General features: G+C 39.2%; 1 protein-coding gene across 3 annotated transcripts in view; it reads right to left on the reverse strand.

Moving 5' to 3' along the window:
* Window positions 1–21,971, reverse strand: part of tex2 (testis expressed 2) — a 41,332-nt gene that overhangs the window by 15,426 nt on the left and 3,935 nt on the right. For all 3 annotated transcript variants that reach the window (XM_072693095.1, XM_072693093.1, XM_072693094.1), the window contains one exon: window positions 19,111–19,199. The gene's annotated coding sequence lies outside the window, so the exon portion shown is untranslated. The remainder of the gene's footprint in view (window positions 1–19,110; window positions 19,200–21,971) is intronic.

A 21,971-nucleotide genomic window follows, 5' to 3' on the forward strand; every position in this document is an offset into this window, starting at 1 on the left:
CTTCCTTAGAAAGTGGAACCAAAGGAAGCTAGGGATGCATTTACGCCACTAACTGCTCTCCCTAAGGATGCTAGGTCTCTGATCCACAGGGAGGATAATTCAGGTTATTAAGGAAATGTTCCACACAAAAATACAGATAAGGCCATATGGACAAAAGCATGTTCTGCAATTATTTCCTCTATAGTGCCACAGTGCTCCAGTAATTAATAATCATTTTACACACTCCATAGTCACATCAAATTACAAGAGCTAGAAACTTAGGGACCTCTAAAACGTAATTCTCCACTCCAGTGATCAATAAGAAACGTAATATAGTCATGTGAAAAAATGAGAACACCCCATGAAAACCACTGTCTTTTGTCGCTATTGTTATACAACTAAAGAAATGTCTAAACATAATTTGTAAAATACAGTTTATAGAAAAAAATGCCTACATTTAGAATCAGGGGCACCACATCAGCTGCAGATGATTAGAACATCATTCGAGGAGATTTTGGAGGAGCCTGTTTTATTGAAACCTCAAACCTTGAGTTTGGTTTGGTTTGCTCTTGATTTGAGTGATTGTTGTAGATTCATACGCCAGGAAAGGGATTTAAAAAGATCTCAGAAGTCGTAAACAATCCTAAAATGTCCTCCCAGGACCTATAGTTATCTCTTGCCACAGTTAAAGTCAAAGTACATGTATCTTTCATCAGAAAGAGGCTGCACAAGTTTGACTTTTGCTGTCGAAAAAAAAGAACAAAAACAACAACAAAACAAACATCAGGGCAAGACTCAGGATTCATATGTCTAAAGCACACTGGTTCAGAAGTCATAATCCTTGTTTAGGTGTTCTCTGGTGAACTGTAGTCTTGCCCTATTATTTTCTATATGTTAAAATATGTTAAATAAGTTGTTCTCAGTGGTGTGTTAGTGTTTTACATGACTGCATCCTAAAACAGATTAAATAGTTTCCCTTCTGTTACACAGTGAACGCAGTTGATGCCTTATGAAGACCATGTTTGACGATTTATAAAACAAGGCTGGACTACAAGGCTGAGAGGTTGGACACTTCAAGTAAAGAGAGGTCAAAGAGGAGGTGTGGAAGTTAGAAAGACCATAGGAGCTGATCAATACACTCAGAACCACTGAAGAAGAAAAAAAGAAGCAAGGAGGTGAACTGATGAATCAAACCTAGTATAATTGCTGCATTCCACAGTCTAGTGGACAAGCAGGGAAGAAAGCCAAGAACAGCCTGAGGAGCCCACTCACAATCAATACATCACAAAGGGCCAATACTGCACTGGACCATACTTCAGGAAATACACTACCAGAAATCTGTAAACTAGCCCTGACAGTGGAGTCTGTTCATTAACCCCTTAATGCAGTAAGGCTTATTACACACTAAGGCGAATTATTCAGTAACTACAGGGACTTCTATACAAAGTGGTGGGCTATTCTTTGGTAATTACAATTTATAACACCTCTGGCCCGTCGGCTATTTAAGGGGGTATAGGGTCTAAAACAGCATTTTGTTCAGCACCTGTCTACCACAGGCAATAAAATGTAATGTTGGAATTCCTTTCAGAAGCAGAATCATGCAAGAACGTGACATCACCATGACTGAGCGAATAGTGAGAAATCCATTTACAGGGCATTTTGCCCAGAGAGAGTGAGAGTGAGAGTATTTAACTGGACAAAGGCAGCGAACAGCTCCTCGGCACTGAAGCACAAATCTGCAGAGTTGGCACCGGCACAGCACACACATTCAATTAATCATAGCAACCTGAGCCAATCTCCACCACGTCAAGACTAGACCTGACTTCGGTCACACACCCAGGAGACACACCAAGGACTAATCGTAATTAGGAGGTCTAGTCTTGAGGTCTAAGCATAGTTAACAGGGCGGCGTAGGACTCGACTGTGAGGCAGTACGAGAATGATGGGTGAAAAGAGAGCCATATTTATTGGTGCAAGTGTATTGGTGTGGTAGGAAATGAATTATGGATATGCTAGCTGTGATTTGAGACTGTGGGGCTGGCAGCTGAGCTTAAGGTCATTTTGTAGCTTTATCAGCCTCAACTCTTAAAAATACACGACTGCAGGAACACACTACGCAGACGTACAGCACACCAGTGAATCACAATGACCCATCAAGGATATACAAAGGTTACACCAGAATACAGTTAAAGGAATTACAGCGTATGTGTACATTCAACGAGTGCAAAGCTGGTGCACTAGTTTGATATGTAATAAAAAAAACCTTCATACATAACAACCTGTTCCTCAGAGGCCTGAAAATGTCACCGCCAGACATGATCAGGTCACATCAACAAGAGCAGTTTGTTAACAACCCCAACAGAGTCGAACTGCAGTATATGGTGTTCCCAGAAGACAAGAATGTCCACAACAGAAATATCCTTCTGTCTCTGACAATGGTCTGCAATTAGACAAACATACCTGCATTATTTCTCATTTCTTCACACAGCTGTGCAGCATTTATCATTTAAACAACAAAGATGAACATACACAGTAGTCACATGTAGCCTTCTATGCCTTCATATAGCATATGATATTGATATAGATATAGCAAAATGTTACTATGCATACTAGAGCTGCACAATTTTGGGGTAAAATCTGCAATATATATTGCAATATTTATTGATTTTACAGTTTTATGAGATATCATTATGGTATTAATGATGGAACTGGGCATATATAATGTGCCTCCCATAGATATGGCACTGGTAATGAGAACAAGGGGAATTTTTTCTTTTGTATCATGCAGTAAAAACGTGCAGAAAGACGTGCTTGATTTCAGCACCTGATATTGCATGTCCTGTGATGTGACTATTGTGCATGTGACTATTGTGCATGTGCACATTGCGATGCTGAAACGATATGCTGTACAGCCCTAATGGAATAATGAAAAGCTGATGATTGGTACGTTTAAGGGTAAATTGTACATGGTTAAATGTGCATTTAAGTAGTTCATTTAAGTACAGAAAATGTAATTCCACAGACTGAAACAATGTTTAATGAATGTTCTATTTACATTCAGCCCCAGTGCTAGCAGTTTCAGAGAGTATGCAGAGCCACCAGTAAAAAAGCATTATAAATCAACCAGAAGATTATGGCATTGGTGGAATATAACCAGCTTCATCAAACAACATATTATGTCCTTGTAATCACAGGAAAACTTTCTCATGGGACAGTAGTTCAACCCTCCTCCAACAACTACAGGGTTTTGGTAGTCACCAGATCTCAGCCCAGTTAAACACCTAAGACTGACAGTGCTCTCCACCATAATCATCAATAATGAAATGATATGAGGTTCAGGCATCTCAGCATGTACTTATAACCGTTTAAAAATTCCTTAGTTCGAAAAATAACATGTATCATGTATCTAGATATCTTGTGTGCTAGTTTGAGGAACGCACCCACTTAATGCACACCCTTTGTTAAGATAATAAAGTACCGATACCTAAACCAGGTACTGGATGATAGCTACATTAGTACATTTAATCCTGAGCTGCCACGATGAGAGATTTGAAAAGGGTTAGACAAGCACAGCAATACACATAAAACATGTGTCATTTTCAAGTTTGAACCCCCCTCTTTAAAATACTGAACACTGTTCCTACCTAGCCTCAAAGTCATTATCCATTGGGCCCCATTATCCACATGGGGTGTGCTGCCAAACAGCTGAAAGCAAGCATGAGAACCATAAGAAGCATATCTTCTCACATCCTTCTAGCAGACCTAGGTACATGTGCCTGCTTGAGCTGACCTGTATAGTTTACATTCCAGCAGTTCAGGGGATCTGTGAGATCCAAGAGATTTGAGACATGCTTGGTGTTTTCCTGGTGGTCAAACACATATCCCAATCCTTCTAGATAAACAGTCCAGGATTATGCTACAATTTTAGGTTCCCCACAGACAGCCAGCAGACATTATAACAGTGGTCTCCAACCATGCTCCTTAAGAGCTACCTACTCGCAGACATTGGATCTCATTGGATCTTCAGAAGTCTTGATTGGCTGGCTTGGAGTTGACACCTACAAGAAAGTAGCTCTTTATGAAGGTATGTTGGAGACCACTGCTTCAGGGTAAGCAAGTCAGCCAGTCAACTGCCCCTAAACAAACAAAGCAAGAGGGGGCTTCCAATCTAAACAGATCAACACAAATGCCCTGCACAGGCATGGTCTAACATTAGCATTAAAAAAACAGCTTGCTACATATGATGTTTATAACATGCCCTCTGCCTCAAGCTTTCTTTCTGCTTGTCTGACTTGAGGGATCTCAAATTTATTCTTCTTATTAATGGATGAGCTGCTGAGCATTCAGCACACTGGGGGAGCACTGAGAACAAGAGTACGACAGCCCTGTGACTGGCCACATCACCATGTGACTATCTCTGACACCTGTGTCCAAATAGCCTAACATGCTGGAAAAGTAGTTCTGATGTTGGAATAGAATGAATTTTGAAGGGTTCTGATTGGGTCTCTAGAAGAAGCAGTGACATATTTGCCTGCTAATTAGTAGTAATTAATTAGTGTCTATTGAGGTGTCCAGATATTACTTTTTAAAATAGAGATTTCCCTCCCTCTATTTTTGAAAATACTTCCATCGAAATATTTCCATCAAAAAACAAAAAAGAATAAGAAAGAAAACATAGGGATTTAATCCCAAATTACACACTACTCCCTGTGTAGTGTACTATACAAGTCTCGAAATGACGGATTAATAAACTGTTATATATTTGCAATAGAAAAGTATTTACATTTAGCAATTTGAGATTCAGCCATATGCACGCATTGTGATGTCAGTGTTTCATAAAGTTCTGTTTTCCCCCCATTTTAGCATCTTGCCTTCCATCAACAAACATAACATTCCCTAGAACAAAATGAAAAACTAGTTAATCCCATTCCTTTCACATATGCCATGTGTAGACTAGCTGTTTCGTAATGATCCTGATGTTCACAAACACAGTCCAGTGAATTTTGCTTGTTTTTAGTAACTAGATAGTCGAGGAGACTGGCCACCTCTTACTTAGCTAGCTGAGCTCTTTTTACACCCCCCCCCCTTTTTAATAAGTGCAGTGGAACATTAACAAGCAGGTTGATATCTAGATTATTTTGAGACAATATTTAGAGTAAGTTCAGTTTACCTTATTTCCTCATCCTCATCCAAAATCTTGTAACCCTATAGTCTGTGCTGCACCATATGTATAAAATGATGGAATGAAATTAGGCAATACATGATATTTATATTAAAATTTTGAGAGTTTGGAGATAATACATGAATACTACTGCATTCCTGTTCCAGAACAATTGAGTTATACATTTCTTAACAATGCATCAAGACTAAATATCCAAAGAGTCTCCTTATATACAAATGCCCAGAGATTATTCCAGTGGTACAAGCTGAACTAATAGTGGGGCAAATCATCAAAAAGACTGCGTTGGCTGTGGAGTAATGGTCTGGATGTGAAATGGACCTCATAAATGCCTTATCTGAGATTGCCTGTGGCATTGGCCCACAGCATCCACAGTGAGTGAGTGTGTGTTGTGCATGGATGTGTGAGGTAGTCATGGTTATGTAGATGCAGACCACAAGAGCAGCCAGTAGGCACTAATGCAGCACACACACACACACTCACACACACACACACACACACACACACACACACACACACACACACACACACACACACACACAGGATCATTCTGCAGGCAGATGGAGTGCTGTAGGGGAAAAACAGCAAGGAAGCTATACTCTGCAGGGGGATTCTCCACCTCTGTGGAGTGAGATGTGAAAAATAGATACAATACAAAAAAATAGATCTCAGTTCATATGAAGAATATAAATGGGATACAGGAGATAAAACAAGCAGTCATACAAAGGAATGAGAGAGAGAAAGAGAGAGAGTCACAGATACATTTTCCTCAGAAAGCAAGATCATCTACAGGAATACAGGTGTAGAGGACAAGATAGCAAAGTAGCAAATCACAACACAGCTATGTCTTATATGTCCAAAAGGTTGAAGCATACGCTAATCTAACATTTACTCCAAATTCTGGGTTATTAATAAGTAGATTGTCCCCTTTGATGCAGTAACGACCTCTAGTCTTCTTTTTATATTAGTTCTTCAAATATTTCTCTGAGGATTTTACTACTTTTAGGATGATTAGTTCTGGATCACAACACGCCAACCGCCAACTCATCTCAGAGTTTCTGACTGGATGGTGCTTCACCACTCCAAAGAACGCAGTTCCACTGCTTCATAGCCCAGTACATTCTAGCTGATGTTTGGCAAAAGGCATTGTGACTTCATGATGGCTTCAGAGTGTCAATATGTTTCTATGGAGATTATACAACCTGTGTGCGCACCTGTGCCTGTGTCAGCAATAAGTGCAAGTTAGGGTAACGGTCATAAATGAAAATGGCGTCTGAATACTTTTGGACATATAGTGCTGTATGTGGCAAAATGTGCATATACATTGTAGGAGCAAACACATAAAAAAGTAGAAAGTACAAATGCAAACTTGTCCTGAGGGCCTAGAGTTCAGACGTTCCTTCAGCCAGCAGACAGTTGGGAACCACCCATATTTAAGTGCTATGTTCATATTCATGGTTCTTTGAATGCATGTCGTGAAAGATTATGTGTTGCTAAAAAAAGGTAAAACCTGACAATATAGTCTGTTTCTTTACACCTGTTTTTAAGCCCTATTCAGACAGGATTAGTTGTAGATAGGGAAGTGAAGTAATGTAATTTTGCTGCAGGACATCTGTAAAATATATGACATTCGCACAGGATAAGAAATCTCTGCATAAATGAATGAAATGGGAGTGTCCACTTGATTTACACACTGCAGTCACATCCAAAAAAGTGACAATAACAAATCTTATAACCACTTCTAGTAATAATAAAATTTTATTTAAAAATTAGCAGCTTCATGTACATAACAAGTATGTAGGCTCCAGGCTTTGTTACACAATGACCTGCCAAAACCTGCCAAAAGGGTTGTGCCTCTGAGGAGTCCTTTGATTGACCACTGAGGTCTTTTCCACAGGATATGATGAAATATTCACCCGCATGTCGAGTCGCACAAGATTTATATAACCTGATGTTATTTTTATGACTCATTTTACAGAAAGTAGAATCTTTACTGATGCTGGAGTGCGCAGTCCATAAACCAAAACTAATCCCATCCGAATAGAGCTTAAGAATGGGGTTTGGCACACAGACTGACAAAAGCTCTGCAATAAAATCTTTGCCTCTTACCTTACATCTCGTGGCCTAAGCAATGAATTTACAACAACAATGATAAAAATAAAAGCTGGCAGGAATCCAGAAGCATTGTCCCCCAGGTGACATTTTGAAATATATTTCAAAATAACTAGTATTTTGTAAGTATTTGACTTATACTGCTTACCCTGCCAATGCCAATTTGTGTATCGTTTCTCTTTAACAGTTAACAATCTCTATAAACAGAGACCATTCTAACAACTCCGCCCTTCAATGTTATTCAGCTCAAGCACACACCCTGAAGCCTTTCAACTTCACTGCTAGCTTCACAGTAACACTGATTTGGCAATTTATGTTTAGTAGAAGTTAGATATATACACCTAGTTAAAGTGTATAATTATGCATAGCAATAAGCAAGAATATTTTTTTTAAATATTGCTTAAAAATAAATGTTTTTTTTAAATCAGTGATATGGAAAACAAAATAAATGAGTACCTGCTTCAAATTTCCTGATGACAAAAATGATGAAGCCCATTTAATCTTGTTGACTCATGAAAATAAAAAACTATTTGTGGACTATCTAAATATATAAATGACCTCACCCTCCTTCCTTTTCCACATAAAAAAACATACATCTACACAATTCACATAACTGGCATATTGATCAGTTCACTTCGAGCATGTAATACCATTCTGCAACCAGGTCATTATACGTAATTGTAAACAATCTTATTCTTCTATAAAACAATTTTTATTTTACTTTTCATTTCTATATACATTTGAGTTTATATTGCCCACAGCTTCTCACTGCAGGTTATTATTAAAACAAAATCAAGTTTCATGAGAGTGAGAGAGAGGACAGTGATGACGCAGGTAATCACTGAAACAGGTAAACAGCTCCCACAGGCACCAGTGATATCCCTCTCCCTCTCTCACACATCAATCAGTCACTCAGCCAAAGCAGACACTGACTAGCTTACAACTAATCTGCACAGCCTTCAATATTTCTGACACTCAGACACACATCATTCATGACTAATTCTCTCTTAAACAGAAAGACCTACCAGTAATTGTTGCAGCACAGCATTAATAGTGGTAATAGGCCTTCATGCTTTTATAGCACTCTATAACCTGCACTGTGACAGAACATCACATAGACCTATTTTATTTTCACATTAGCTTGTAGACCCTATCATACGGGGTAACAACGAGCAAGGCCAAGTCATACTCAGCAGTGTAATAGTGCTGGAGGATGTGGGTGGTTAAACATGTATCACAGCTGCGTGGCTATGTAATAGCTGTCTGGGGAGCCGTGAGGCGTGGAGGTAGGGTTAGAGAGGGCAATGTCCTCGACCAGGAAGCACTGAGCTATTCCAGGAAATTCCCAATGAGCTTTCCAGTCGTTGCATGCGCACACAAACTTGCTCTGCTTAACATTTCTCCAAATTCCTCCCTTTTTGGGGTGGTATTTTTAGGCTGTATTATTGTGGCCACATAATGGGTGACTTCCTGAATCTAATTACCAATCAGACAAAATTGCCTATATATTGAGGCAGAGGTTGTTGGAACAGAGGGAGGCACTGCTGCAATGATATCTAAGGGCAGAGACTATGTGACTAACGTAAAACACCTGATTTAAAAGTGGGTTTTCTGGCTAGGAGGCTATACGCTACCTCTAGTTCAATAGACAATTGGTAATTTCAATGATTACAGTCTTCTGAGCAGTGTAGAGCAGCATGTGCATCAAAGCATTTAAATCAAACCCTTTCAAAATAGAGTACTAGGGGAAGCACTTGGAGATGCATCTGTGCAAGAAGCAAAATAGACTGAAGTGATAGAAGAGATGAAAGAAAGGCCACTACTGCATACAAAACTATTCAGATGGTTAAAAAAATAACAACTATAAAGGCCAGACTCATCTTATTTGGTGACATCAATGCAGTAATGCAAGTGTTTTCGCTGATTTTGCTGGGTTTGCTTGTTTGCGTGCACCAAAGCATTCTTCAAAGAGTAGGCCTTCCTTTATGTCTTTGTCAAATGTCACTCAATATTACTGCATAAATCATTTGTCTCTGTCAATGAAATTGCACATGCTGTCACAGAATGTGAGAAATTACACATCTAGACAATCCACACTGTGTGTCCACACACTGGTGCATCTGGTCATGGCAATGCTTGTCCCATTCAACATACCATTCAGTCACTTTGGGCATTGGAATCATTATAAAAAAATAAATAAAAGGGGAGACTCTTTAAAAGAGAAAGAAGAAAAAACACTTAATTACCATTTGTCGAGCACACATGGGAATATAACCTCTGATTTTAATCCATAAGTGCAGTGAACATTCACATAAACATACTAGTGAGAGTACACACACTTAGGAGGACAGTGAGTACACAAACTGGAGTGGTGGGCAGTCCAAGCTGCGGCACCCGGGGAGCAGTTAGGGGTTAGATGTCCTGAGGGCACATCAGTCGCGTCCTCTCGGGTTCAGGGGATGAAACTGGAATCTTCACAATGCCGCTTCTCTAATCTTCAGACACCACTTCCTCTTTTTCAAGTTTATCACACTTGTGACCGAAAGAAGTACAAGACTTAAAAGTAAGGCTGTTGTGTGATGGAAAGAGTTTGTGTCATCATTTCCAGTGTGAAAATGCAGTTAGCATTTTGGCTGCTTCTTTATGTCGATTTTGTTTGCTTGTTCTCCATCTGTATTATGCTTTTGATTTTTTTTTCCAGCGGTGACTGAGAACTGGACAAGAGATTTTGTCCTGTAGCAGATGAGTTTGGTAGTTTGCCTGGGCTGGAGAGGTTTCACAAGACCACTGGCAGAAATACTTTACAAAGCACAGGAGGATTTTGTTTGATGCACAGGCTGAGAGACTTTATTTGACTGTGAAGCTGTTTGTCTGGGCTGCTAGCTGATAGACTTTACAACACAGGGAGAGTTTGTCTGGGTCATGAGCCAAGAGCCTTTAAAACACCAAAAAATAAGTTTTTCTGTGCCACTGGCTCAGAGACTTTATATCACTGTGGAGCTGTTTGGGCCATGAGCCGAGAGATTGTACATCACTGAAGAGGAGTTTGTCTGTACTGCCAGATGTAAGGGTCAAGAAACTTTTTGTATAGGCCACAGGGCTGAGTGACTTTACATCATTCTGGAGTCTGTCTGGGCTATGGGGTCAGAGATTTTACATTGCTGTGGAAAAGAGTCTGTCTGGGCCACAGGGTCAAAAGACTTTACACTGCTGTGAAGGAGTGTCTGGGCCACAGGGACAAGTGACTTCACATCATCACAAGGCCATGCGCTGAGAGATTTTACATCACACTGTAATCCATATATGAAGTGTAATGCAAGTTGCAGTCATTTTACAGTCATAGCTATGACATTTACTGCAAACATATTTAGCTGATACTAATTTTTAGGGCTGTGAATTACATAATTACTTATGTATATGTTCTTTCATGGTTAATCATCAATGAAAAGTTGACAATATTACTTTTTTTTTTTGTTTTATAATAGAATTTAATTTCCACAAAGGTGAACTTCTAGCACTTTTCTGTGTATTTTTGAAATGGTAGAGACCTTACCAGTAGGATCTTACAGATGAATCTATCTTTGTGATCACAAATTGCATGTATATGAAGTAAATGGGCTGAAAATATTCTAAATATACCATAGGTAAAATGCAGTTTTGTTTAACAAGGTCTAGCACAGCTGACCAGCACAACACAAGACCTAGTTAACAGGCTTCTTCAGTAATATGGGTTATGCAGTTGAATTTAAATATTCCCTATAACACTGCAACATAAAAAAGTAAATATAGTACACCCCTAAAACTTACTTACTTACTTTTCCATAATGCAGGGAAGGTAGTAGGAAAAAGTCTGGATAGGGTCTGGCTTGAACTGATGAATAAATGAATGGATTGACAGATGGATAAATGGATGAATAGATAGTAGAGCATCTATCTGCAACCAGATGGCCATCAAAACATCAATGACTGCACTGATAAATGGAAATACACTTATTATGCCAACATCCGCATGTACTTCATACCAACACCCACCATCAATTATTGTTTTTCTCTCCTTATTTGCAAGAACTCTCAGATTTGCCTTCTATTTTGCCAACTTACAGTTTTCTAAGAACACTGGGTTCTAACCTAAACAGTTTGAATTTGTGTTTAAGGAGAAAGAAAAAAAGATAAAATTGAAAGATTAATAAAATATGGACATGGAACTGTATATTAACATGGAACTGTTAATATTTCAAAGCACTGCGTAGCATTCGTAACAATTAAAACTATAAGCAGTTTTCTCTGTATTTTACTTTTCATTGATTTATTAACATTTTTGTTATAGTATGATTTCTGTAACTGAAGAATAGCACAAGAATAGCTAGTAGTGAATGGGGATCTAAATAAACCAATAAATCCCAACGGAGAGTGATGAGTGTCAGCTGAGAATGTAAGATAGGGTATCTACAGTAATGTCATTTAAGACACACATATACCTATTGAAGGAAAAGAAGAAGAATAACATAGGGATTATTGCATCTCAGGAAAGTAGGAGGAATAAAGCCTGCTTGAGCAAGGCTTTGCATAAACTGTAAAGCTCTTAGGAAAGAGAGACAGTGGAGAAGAAGCTTGAAGGTGCTTGAAATAAACTGTGTGTGGCAAGAGGAAGGAGGGAAAAGGGGAGTGAGAAAAGAGGAGTTGTCAAATATAACGGCTGAACAGAGACGATCGTTCGAGGGTGACATGGCTGCTGTTGTCTCGCTGGCCTACTTTGCAAGCGGCAAACTTCAGTAAGAAACAACTGCATTTACTCTGCAAGTATATTAGAAATCTTTTTAGCATGCTCTGCACTGAATAAAATGGCTTGTCAGTTTAACCCCCAAAAACACTGAACTGCTTTTCCTCATATTCTTTTTTATGAAACACAAAAATACAAAGTAAAATAATAGATAAGATTCATTAATAATCTTTGACTATGTGCAACAAGTGCAGACTCATTTTTTGATGTCTAATATTTTGCTTTTTATCCTCAAACATTTTCACATCTATGCTCCTGGTTAAATTTTAGGTTGCACCCATTGTTGGCACAGATGTGCAAATGCACACACAGCTTGTCCAGTCCATGGAGTCTCTGGAGCAGATAAACATGAACCTATTGGCTCCATGTCTAATGCTAGGCATGGACTAGCTGCACTGAGCTGTGGAGCAGTGGAACTGTGTTCTCTGGGACAATGGTACTCCATTCAATGCTTCTGGGATGAGGTCTAGTGATAATCATCCAACATTGTGGAGTTGGATGATCACACGCTCTTGTCACTAAATGCTGTCAAATCCTCACATCAATGCTCCAAAATCTAGTAGTAAGCCTTCCCTGGACAGTAAATACAGTTACAGTTACACTCTTTTTTAAATACCGTTGATTACAGAAGAAACAATGAATGAACAGCTGTCCCACACTTTTTGTCTATATAGTGTGCCATGCTGATACTGTACTGAATGCTACTGAATATTTTAATCACATTTCTCCATTGTACATTTCTTGTTGTATTACACTGAAGAGTACTGCTACTTTTCTTAGAATCTGTGGATCTAATGCGGAGATGTTTGACATAGCAGGTTCATATCAGGCTGATAACTGGTCTGATGACTTTATGAATAAGGCTTCAATATAGTGCATGTTTACTATAGAGTGTGAAGTGCTGTTACCATGGAGTTTTATGAATCTGGCTCTGTGTCTTGACTGGATCATGATTCATGTTGATCAGATGTTAATGCCAATTTTTAACAGGACATTAGATTAAATCAATTTAATCCACTAATGATTGCCTATGTTGTTACATTAGACACAGTAATAATGTAACCACTTAGGAAAAATAATATAATCTATCATTAGCTAGTCATCAAAGACTGTAGAATTTTCCATGTGTGTTTTTAAAAGACTGTATGAGAACTTAAAAAGAACGGTCGAAACGAAAGAAATAAAGATAATAGAAGCTACAAAGCAGACCATACAAGCACCTAGCTGTCTTCCAGTGTGGAGATCAGCTAACCACACTTTCTTTACTAGATCAATGTACTCACCCCATTACCCTGAATGAACATGGGGGGCAGAAGACACTAGACAGAAACATACAACTGGAAAGCTGGAATGAAAAGAAAGAGATTAAGCTACTACATCCAGTTAGAATCAGCACCGGTCACCTTTATTCATGGACACAAGGCCAATTCACTCTTCCAGGTGGACTTTCTGACATCAAGGCTCATTACTAGATCTTCCTGTACTAGAGAAGATCGCCTACCTTGGACCACATACTGGTAAACCACTCAATTTTTTACAGTATGATGACCCAGATCAGGTGTTCTATAACTGCTGCAAAAGAGAAGCAATCATAGCACAGGACTGGGAGATCCAAGCACTGTACCAGTTCCACCATAGTGATGATCACATTCACCCTAGCCATTAGAGAGTTGGAATCTGTTTCAGGAATCAGTGTGCTCCGAGTTGCAGAAGAAAAGTTGAAAAAAAGGAACTGCTCAGTATCAGTCAGTATCATATTGCTTGACAAGCATCACTGGTAACCTAATTCCATTAACATTAGCATTATTAAGAGATTATGTGCATTTGAAATATGGCTTGAATTAACTCAATTATTCAGAATGTGCTGTATAAACTAGGACAATAATTCTTAACCAGCAGTGACACCCAACTCCCCAAGAATGTAGGTTGGGGCTTATACATATATACATAGTCAAAAACTGTGCACTGAAAATACAAGGAACTTCTAATGCTACAAAGGTGGAGGTTTCACATACGAAAGGGTACTGCACATAAAGTCATTTGCTAGACAACACGTAACTATGTAAATGGCAAACAGTAGTGGTGTCTGGCAAATTGGATTTGGCAGTTTCAGAAAATGCACCAAGCGCAACTCTAAGTTGCATGCAAGAAAGCATTTTTTTTGTTTTAGTGCGTTTTCCACTAGTGTGTGGTCCCTGTCCCTATCGGTCTAAGCATGTTGTCTAGCTACAGAATGTTCTGCAACAGTTCAACATTGCACTTTTTAAACAATACCTCAAAAAATACAAATACCTAAAACCAGAGAACCACTATGGGAGAATACAGAGGTGTCAAGTAACGAAGTATAAATACTTTGTTATCTTACTTAAGTAGATATTTTGGTTATCTATACTTTACTGGAGTAATAATTTTTCAGTCGACTTTTTACTTTTACTACTTACATTTTCACTCATATTATCTGTACTTTCTACTCCTTACATTTTAAAAATAGCCTTGTTACTTCTATTTCATTTCCGTTTGTTTTTATTCCGGCTTGTCATCGCTCCAAAAAAAAAAAACCTATTCAGAGAACTTGCGCTATCCAGAAAGTGTGACATAGCGTATTTATGTAGCCTAGTATGAAGATGTCCGAGACTCAAGAGAACTCGAGTGAAATGTCCCAACTAAGCTCCACATTTACATTCCAGTAAAGGTTATTGATAACATGCCTCTGAAGTTTGACTTTTTGCAGCATTACAATACTTATTGGCAACTACTCATCATATTTTCCGCTCCATGAAACACGTTAATGCTCAGTAGTAAACATAGATGCTCCTTTGATAATCTGATATTACTAAAATGCATTCATTTTCAATGGGCAGATATGCAGCTAAAACAGGTAGGCTAGTGCATCCCAACAAATTTCAACATCAACATTTTAATATAACATTATAGTCATTAGGACTTTTGGAAAAATGTTATTTTGGGGGAAGCGGTGTAGTGCACTATAGGCCCCTGTGGCGTGGCCTAAGCTTTTGGCCTTTGTTTCCTTACATTACTTTTACTTTCAGACTTTACGTAGTTGTGAAACCAGTACTTTTACACTTTCACTTAAGTAAAAAGCTTAAGTTGATACTTCAACATCTATAGAAGTCTTGTCAAACCCTAGTATCTACACTTCTACCTGAGTAATGAATGTGAATACTTTTGACACCTTTGGGAGAATATAATGCTGTTATAACAAGAGTGATTCAGACTGAAGCTAGTACTTATTCTACACTTGCTGATATGCTCATACAAGGCACCATTACTAGGATCAGCATCCCTTATATTGTCAGTTCAGCTACATCCCTACTAGTCTGATGCAGTACCACAGTAAGTGCCAAGGATGCTGATGACGTTTCCATTGAAATGTTAACTTTATCAACATCATTTCTAACAGAGAGTTAATACAACAGGTGCCTAACAAGGTGGGGGAAATGATGACATGCCTTATAGCTCAGCAGGGCAAACCTAAAATGAACCAGAAAGCTGACCAGACAAATCTATGTGCCTGTGAGATCTGAACATGTGTAAAATGGATTGGAACATAATCTGATCATCAAAACACAATAGAGGGGAAGAGGTGGAGAGCAAGAGAGAGAGGGACACAGATAGATAGATAGAGAGAGAGAGAGAGAGAGAGAGAGAGAGAGAGAGAGAGAGAGAGAAAGAGAAAGAGGGTTGTTGGTAGCATGGCTATGAGCTTTTCACTAAGTTTGTTCTGCTGAGAGAAAGCACACCTGTGGTCCTACACACACACACACACACACATACACACACACACACAGGCCCACAGGAACAGCAAGAAACCACAATGCAGCCTGTTAGACAAACAAATTCCATTTGCATGTTCCGCATGGGCACCTGGTTCCACATTTTTTTTCTAGAGTATATATAAACAATAGTACAGGATGCAAGAAACCAAGTGAGGATGTTTCTTGAGAGCTTAACCCGGAGGGAACGATCAGCTGTTAAAAATCAAAATCACGCTGTGAACACGTGTTGTAAAACAAAGTCAGTCTGACGTTCCCCAATCAATAGTAGAGTTGTGATTTCTTTGGAAACTGACAAGCAGTAAATCATCAGGACTTGACAACTCTTTGAATGCTTAAATTGTTCCATGTGGGAAAGCCGTTTGCAAATGATTCTATATTTCATTGATTTTTTGACAGCCACAGTGCTCATTAATCAACAGAAAAGTACTGAAAATTAGCCCTAACGGCTAATTTTGGCATTATATAGTGCTAAAAAGGGTTCCACTATTGTTCACTAGTCATAGATCCCTCAGTACCCCATAGAATTCTTTCTATTCAACCAAAAATCCGCCCCACGCAGTGCGTCGCTGAACACGTGAGCCGTGTCTGTAAGGAAGGTAATGATGGACAGCAACCATCTTCAGCAGAGACTGAATGGGTAAACAACTGGTTGCTGCGTAACAAGCTAATTTGCATATTCCGTCCCACACAGCAATCTGATATCAGTCTGACTAACGAAAGACGCATTTGAATCCCTAGTGTAAATGCATGTAGCTAAAATCTTATCAAGATACAATACAAATACTAGTCACATTAAGTCACCAGGTGTAAACAGGGTCTTTCATATGTGGCCCTAGATTGGATACTTATCCAAATCTGGGGCATACCACATGACTGAACGGTTAGATCGGATTTCATGATCCTTTTTGCTTGTATGCATGCGCATTGGCAGTGCAGCAAAACAACAATGGATGCAAGGAATGTTATATCTTGTTGGTGATGGAGGCTATGTACATCAATAGATTAGCGTATCAACATGTGCATGCATGCTGTTTCAGGGCTGGACTGGTTCATTTATGAACGTGAACCGCCAAGATAGCAAAAAATTGATTAATGAAGCTTGTAATGTGAACGTAGCCAAAGAGACTGAACTACAGTTCGACAGTTGGATCTGTTCTGTGGCATCTAGCTTACGCACACTTGACCACATAGCAGTCTCGCAAGCCAGACCTCTAACTGTGAGAAGAGAGTCTGGTAGGTTTTGTTTGACAGGAAGTGGCTATCTGATGGGACATGTAGGCCATTGTTTTTGCACAATATGTAGGGTCTGGCCAGTCTACAAAAAAAACAAATAAAGTGGTACACCCATCGACAAACAATTTATAATTTACTTACTACTAACAGCTTCTGACAAAATTCATCATTATGACTTAATGATTCATTATTAATCATTAATTATCTTCATTATTATGGTGTTATTTTATTGTGAAAGGCTCATTGTAGTCACAGCGTGCAGAGTTGAAAACTGAACGCTAGCATTTAGCTTGATAAACAAATTTACAACAATGTATACAAACATAATAATTGTGCCCATTCTAGCATAAAAATATATACTAGATGGAAGCTACCCACACAATAACACACATAGAAAAGAGGTAATAAAACACAATTTCGCAATATTTATTTATCACAATATTTTGATATGCAGACCAAATGCACCAATAGAGACTTGGATTCTTTAAAAAACGCAATTTACATACTCACCTATATTGTGTATAGTGACTTGTAAACAAAATCTGCTGCACTCTGTCTAATTAACCACCTCTAATTACACTCTCTGTACTGAAATGTGCTGTTGGTCAGTGTTCTTTAAGCACTGATATGCTCACTTGTGTCATGATAACAAAATGTCACAATTCCGATAAAATATTTTCATATTGCCCACAGTGGTGTGGTTCAGTGGCTCAGCAGTGGGCTCAGAGGTTAGAGCTCCAGGCTATTGATGACAGGGTTGTGGGTTCGAAACCCGAGCTTGGCAAGCTGCCACTGTTGGGCCCTTGAGCAAGGCCCTTCACCCTCTCTGCTCCCCGGGCACTGGAGTTTACTGCCCACTGCTCTGTGTGTATGTCCTCACTGCTCCTAGTTCACTAGTGAGTGTTTGTGCATGTTCACTACCACGGATGAGTCAAATGCGGAGGGCACATTTCACTATACTCAGTAAAGTGACAAATACTTGCACCTTTACTTGTCAGCTGCTGAAACAACTGCACCTCTCTCAACCCTGGGACAGTACTATGATCCTCAATATTCAGGATTTGCTTTGTTCATCTGCAGCTGTCAAAATGTATTTTACTGAGATGAGCACATGTTCATACTTCCCATGGAAGTCCCAGAAAACAGCATGACCGGCCAACATCTTTCAATACTGAATCACGTAAAAAATACACTCCTGTGAGTGTTTCCTCTGAGGAAAATTGAAGGCTGTACAATCAAGCTCTACCAAAAACGCAACACACTTATGTCGCTTTTCTTGTTGTTCTGCATTGGAGTTTTTTTGGCTCAGAAATGACCATTCAGAAAAGAAGGGTAAAGTTTTCTATTTTTCTTCAGAATCACACACAAAAACACACTCCTGATTTCACTCAAGAAACTCGAGAGAAAAAAGCAAATATATAATAGACAAGTCATAGAAACATTACATCTTGCTGGATGCAATACACACATCCAAGGATTTCATCTCCATTTAATTAATGCTAAATTATCAGGTAAAAGTGCATGCATGAAAGTGATTAATGCTGAGCCAGTCAATTTGAGCACTATCCTGATATGTATTTCTGTTGCATGTTTACTACATACACCCCTTTCCTGGCACAGGAATCCCTAGTGCTTTTACAATAAAGAAAGAGTACAAGAAAACAATAAAAACAAGAAATGTAGTGTTTCTTAACCTCCTGCTTCAACATTTAGGCCAATGATGATGGCCTATGTCTGGACTGGGTAAATGTTGGACAACATACCCTAAGAAAATAAGAGTGATTTAAAACTGATTCAAAATAACTTGCAGTTGCATGTCAATCTACTTGTTTAAATAATGACCACCCTATGTAGTTTTTCTGTCTGACCCTTACAGTGCAGTGACATACCATTAGCATAACACGGCAAGACAGCAGGAGGAGCAGGGATGAACAAGCCTAGGGTCATAAATCAGCTGATCAGTTTAGCCCATGCGAGGTCAGCCAGGCTCCAGATCAATATAAGTTCAGATTCCTAGCAAAGACACTCACCTTGAGACTTCAGCAGCATTCAATCTCCCCCTGCAACTGTGTCCGCATTGGGCCACAGGGGCACGTCATGCCTCATGGTTCCCGAGAACCTATGAAAGAGCAAAATAAAAGTTACATGCAAATCCACAACCATTTGCAGACTCCAATATACAGATGTATATTACAGGCACCAGTAGTGTTACTAGCTTTCATTTTGGCTTTATTTTTTAACAAGCCAACACTTACATCAAACTGAATCAAACTGCACATGCTTATTTGCTTTGGACTAGCAGAGACGTAACCACCAAAAAAGCCCTATGCTGCCATGTCCATACACTTATTCGTGTCCAGGATGAGTGTATGTAAACTTCAGATGGCAACTGTATAGATACAGAGTGAATTTGAGATCAGACTATTTCTGACTATTGGTTCTATAAGCATTGGATGATGACAAGTGATTTTATTTTTTGTGGCTGAAGAGCCTGAAAACACAGTTCCACCTCCGGTTTATCACAGCACTCAATAATCACAAAAATACACTATTTCAAACTAAAGTCATGCTTATACAGTGGAGGAAATAAGTATTTGACCCCCCACTGACTTTAAAAGTTTTAATACATAAAAATTATTGAAACGTTTCATTTTATGCCAGCTTTATTTTAACAGTGACACATAGAATATCAAAAGAAAACTTAAAAGTAAGAAAATTACATGAAATGAGAAATAAAATATAACTTGAATTTCATTGAAGGAAATAAGTATTTGACCCCCTAGTAAAACATAATTTAATACTTGGTGGCAAAACCTTTGTTGGCAAGCACAGCAGTCAGATGTTTGCACACACTTCAGGAGTAATTTTGGCCCACTCCTCTCTGCAGATCATCTCCAAATCTTTAAGGTTTTTAGGCATGCATTTGGAAACGCGAAGCTTCAGCTCTCTCCATAGATTTTCTATGGGATTGAGGTCAGGAGACTGGCCAGGCCATTCCATGACCTTGATATGCTTCTTATGGAGCCACTCCTTTGTTTCCTTGGCTGTATGTTTTGGGTCATTGTCGTGCTGGAAGACCCATCCACGATCCATTTTCAGTGCCCTGGCAAGGAGGTTGTCACCCAGGATTTTGCAATACATGGCCCCGTTCATCTTCCTGTCGATGCGGTGAAGTTGGCCTGTGCCCTTAAAAGAAAAACACCCCCAAAACATAATACTTCCACCACCATGCTTGACGGTGGTGTTCTTAGGGTCATATTCTGTATTTTTCTTCCTCCAAACACGTCGAGTTGAGTTGAGGCCAAAGAGCTCAATTTTGGTCTCAGCTGACCACAGCACCTTCTCCCAATCTCTCTCAGAGTCATTAATATGTTCATTGGCGAACTTGAGGCGGGCCTGGACATGAGCCTTCTTGAGCAGAGGAACCTTGCGTGCACTGCAGGTTTTTAAACCATTACGTCTCAGTGTATTACCAATGTTTTTTTTGAAGACTGTGGTCCCAGCTGCCTTGAGATCATTAACCAGCTTCTCCCGTGTAGGTCTTGGCTGATTTGTAACCTCTCATGATCAGTGAGACTCCACGAGGTGATATCTTGCATGGAGCTCCAGGCCTAGGTCGATTGACAGTAGTGTTGTACTTTTTCCTCTTCCGAATAATTGCACCAACAGTTGTCACCTTCTCATCCAGCTTCTTACTTATGGCTTTGTAGCCCATTCCAGCCTTGTGTAGGTCAACAATTGTCCCTGACATCTTTAGACAGCTCTTTAGTCTTGCCCATGGTGGAGATGTTGGAGTGTCACTGAGTCTCTTGGCAGATGGCCTTTTACACAGGTACAATTTGGGACAGGTGTCTCTCATGCAGGTAACGAGTTCACTGAGATTTGGGTGTGTCAGTGGTCTGTGAGAGCCAACATTAGTCATGGTTTTTAGGGGATCAAATACTTAGTTCCCTCAATGAAATGCAAATTATTTTTATTTAAATATTATTTCATTTTCTAGATTTTCTTTGATATTCCATCTCTCACTGTTAAAATGAAGCTACCATAAAAATCATAGACTGTTTCATTATTTGTCAGAGTACAAACTTTCAAAATCAGTGGGGGATCAAATACTTATTTCCTCCACTGTAGATGTACCTCTGTGGGTGGAGCTTCTGAGTAGGAGACTAGCCATGTACTGACGCACAGCAATCCATGATATATAAGCTTGACTTGTTTGCCTGCACTTGTTATACAATAGAGGTCATAGTTGGCTGCCTGCTGAGTGGCCCAAGGTGGCAAGTTCTGTCTTCCTCCTGTCACTTCGATGGGTGTGAGAGTAGTTTTCATTCAACACACAGGGGATCATGCAACTTTAATGAGTGCAATGTGTTTGCAGGTTCCATGTGCAACCGTGTAGTGCTGTGCACCACTCAGCTACTGCAATTAATGGATTAGATGTACAGATAGAATGTACTGATCCTCTAGCTTGTTTTTTTTGGAGGGGGGGGGGCATTTATCTGGTATTTGGACAAGGACACAATTTTCTTTTTTGGTCAAGTTAAGAACATTCTCAAGGAAGTAGGAGCACCAAATCTACAATCAAGAGATGCCTCACATAAACACTCAAGAACAGTAAGGCCAGATTAGACTTATAGAAAACATCTAAAAAGCCTAACTAGTTATGGTACAAGATTCTTTGCACAAGTGAACAGATTAAAATAAGTATGGCGAAGGAAAGAAAATGTTTATGATCCAAAGCAACAACACATTATCTGTCAAAAATAATGGAGGCACTGTGATTGCATGGGCATATATTGCTGCCAATGGAACTGGGTCACTGGTGTTTATGGATGATGTGCTGATGTCTACTGATAGATGTAGCAGGAATTATGAATTCTGAAGTGTACAG

The sequence above is a fragment of the Salminus brasiliensis genome, chromosome 12 (assembly GCF_030463535.1).
Source record: "Salminus brasiliensis chromosome 12, fSalBra1.hap2, whole genome shotgun sequence".
NCBI classification, from domain to species: domain Eukaryota; kingdom Metazoa; phylum Chordata; class Actinopteri; order Characiformes; family Bryconidae; genus Salminus; species Salminus brasiliensis.